Genomic DNA, 3,347 nt, shown 5'->3' with positions numbered 1-3,347 from the left:
GATTTTGTTCTATTTTCTTAGTTTTTTTTATCAAAATTTTTTATTGATTGCATTTCAAATATATAGACAAGTTTTTAATTTTTTCAGAAAGATTAATTTGAAATTAATAAGAAATGGATATTTTATAAGATCTAATATAAATTATCATAGATGAATACTTTAAAAACAAATTTTTTAGGAATTAAAAGTCAAAATTTTAATTTAGGGAATGAAATAAAGTATGAATAAGGGTTAAATAGAGATTGAAGTCAAAAGATAATTGTTCGTATTTGTGTCACAAGAGTGTTTTCTTAAAGCTATCGGGGTTGATATTTTATCAAACACTACTGTTTAAATATAGTTAATTTTTAGAATTTGGATTTTTAGTGACACGTCAAATCAAGGATTTTGTGGACGATAAAATAAGTTTATAAATTTTAAATTTTAATATACATCGAAAGTAAAACACAAATTTATGAACAGTTGAGAAAAAAATATTTTTATTATTTCTTTAATTTTAAAACTCACATTTCTGAAAATCATTATTAGTAGTATATTTATTTTTTAACTGTTTTTCTTAAAACACATAATTTTATAATCACTGTATATAATGATATTTTCAAAACAAAAATAGTTGAAAAGGAACTCTTTTAAGTTATCAGGTTTCTTTAACGTAATGTCCAAAGCATTTAGTTGTTTATTTCAATTTTTTTACAGTAACTTATTATTTTAATTGTTCCTTTAAATCGTGTTATATTATTTATAATATAAACATTATTAGATACACAAAGAAGTGTAACGTACATTACTAAATGTTTAAGTTAGGCCACTTTAGTAACTAGCAAACTTTCATGTTAGATACAAAAGATAATTATTTATGGTTTTCATTAATGTAACAAACAATAGTTGAACAAAAACTATTTGTATTAACAAAATTCTAAGTGTTATGCTTAACCTTTTCTTATTGTCTGTATGGAATTTTTCTTTCCAGGTATAGACGTCCCAATTTCTATTTAACATCATGTTGTGTTGGGTAAAGTAAAAGTGCATCATGGGGTGTGTTCTGTAGGAGAAAATATATTGGTTACCTCTCTAAACAACCTGCGAACTCTACATCACCTACATTTTGTCCTTGGCAAAGCGAGAATTATTAGAAGAAGGATGTAAATGTGGTGCTGAAGGTGGCTAAGCAGAGAGAAGGAAACGAATAGGTGGATAACATTTAATTCTCTTTCGTGCAATGCATGTCATCAAGTATTCCAGTATCACAAAAACAAACGAAGGACAACGAAAAAGAAGAAACTACCAAGAATAATTAGTTCAAGCATGTCAATATATAACATGATTGAAATGATCACTATAACATCACTATAAGAGATTTTGATGATAACTGTGCCTGTTGGAGCTGATTGAGTCACGTAACTCGATACCGATAGTCGACCGATATAATCTCTATTAAAGGGCACCCGTCTTCCTCTTACTCTTGATCTCATTTCATGAGTTCCTTCACCTCCTGTTTAGACATTGACAGAGAATTTATTAACTACTTCAAGATCATACTTGCTTAAGGGTTCTGCTAGCCTCATCCAGTTTCCTTCTATGCAACCCATTTAAAAATAACTCTATTGCTCGGGTTGCAATTGGACTTTTCTCTCTGTAATGAAGGTCCAATTTTTTTATTTCATTATCTTCTTTGTTTTTCCTTGTTCCCAAACTTATTTTGTGTGGTTTAGGAGATTCTATTCTCACCCTTTTCCCTTTAACAGTTTGGGTTGCAGTGTATTTTGTCCATCCCATTTACTGCAACATTATAGTTAGATACACCAATCTTCAAATACATTGATTTCTAATTTAACAATCATAAGAATATGTATCCAAAAACCCAACTAATTCACATGTTTTGCAATATAATGTTCAAAGAAGTATTTATCAAACACTTCATGTGCATTTCCATAATTGAGTTTAATGAGTGATTGAGACCTAACTAATATCCAAAATCAGAAGCAAGTTTCCATAATCATTTACCTAATGATATGCAATCAGATTTATATCATAAATTCAAGATAATAATCATAATCCTAAAACCCCAAAATCTCCAATATTGTAATCACTAACATTAATCAATGGTTTGAAAGAGGAATAAGGGCATATAATAGATGCAGAAACATTTACATAGTACAAATTGAGCAAGAGATTGAAACTTGGAAGAGAAGAATTGATAGTGAGCACAACTTTTGAGAGTAAAATCGCAATTTAGGGAAATCTCACTAAGGGTTTTTGAAATTTGGGGCAAATGAGTCATTTCACGCGTGGATATGTCTGGCTTAGGCGAGATTTCTCCATAGAGCACCCAACTTTTAAATTCATCTTGCTTGGATGTGGTGTATCACGCCTGGGCGAGATACCCTGCACAAAATTTTGTAATTTTTCATGAAAAACATAAATCCTATCCTAATAACAAAATAAAACAATTAAACAGAATAATAATAAAAAATAATATTGGGTTGCCTCCCAGTAAGCGATTTATTTAACGTCATATAGCTTGACGAATGTTTTTGTCAAGGTGAATGACCTTTTTGTTGCAACAATTTCCTGGTTACAACTTTAGTCATTCTCGAATATGGGCTTTCAAGTTCAATGGTTCCATCAATCTTGAGTTCTTTGATAAGCCATAATCTTGACCCTTTTTTCTTCAATCCTATTTGTAATTTAACCTCTCTAAGCATTATGGGTTGCCCTGGTCTATATTCATCCTTTTCTATAGTCACCTCCTGTTGGACTTTATCTTCCTCTTTTGTCTTTGTAATGTAATGATGTATATCTTTCTCAAATAAATTTGAGAGGTCCAATTGTTCTTTAGTATCAAGAAAGACTTCCTTTGTTGTATCTCTTTGAAAGCATTTCTTCCATGCATTAGAATTTTTTAGACCATCAAAAAGATAAAAAGTTACCTCATCATCTTGAGCTTTTGCTTTAAGCTTTCCCTCATCAACATCAACTATGATTATAACAGTCTTCATGAAAGGTGTGCCAGGTATTAAGAGAACCTTCTCATCTTCCATGTCCATCACAACAAAGTCCACAGGAGATATGAATTTATCCACCTTATCAAGAACATCTTCAACCACATCATAAGGATACTTGATTGATCTATCTGTTGTCTATATCTTGGTGGGTCTATTCTCCAATTCACCTATTTTCTTCAGCATTGCCAAACAAATTAAATTTATGCTTGCCCCCAAATCCAATAAAGCCTTGTCCATAGATAAAGCACCTATAGACACTAGAAGATTAAATCTTCTTGGGTCCTTGGATTTTAAGGGCAAACCTTTTTGAATAATGACACTGCATTCAGTCTTCAACTTTAT

The sequence above is a fragment of the Phaseolus vulgaris genome, chromosome 8 (assembly GCF_051622355.1).
Source record: "Phaseolus vulgaris cultivar YP4 chromosome 8, ASM5162235v1, whole genome shotgun sequence".
In the NCBI taxonomy this organism is placed as follows: Eukaryota; Viridiplantae; Streptophyta; class Magnoliopsida; order Fabales; family Fabaceae; genus Phaseolus; species Phaseolus vulgaris.
The sequence above is the reverse complement of the archived record's forward strand: the minus strand, read 5'-3'. Positions refer to the sequence as shown.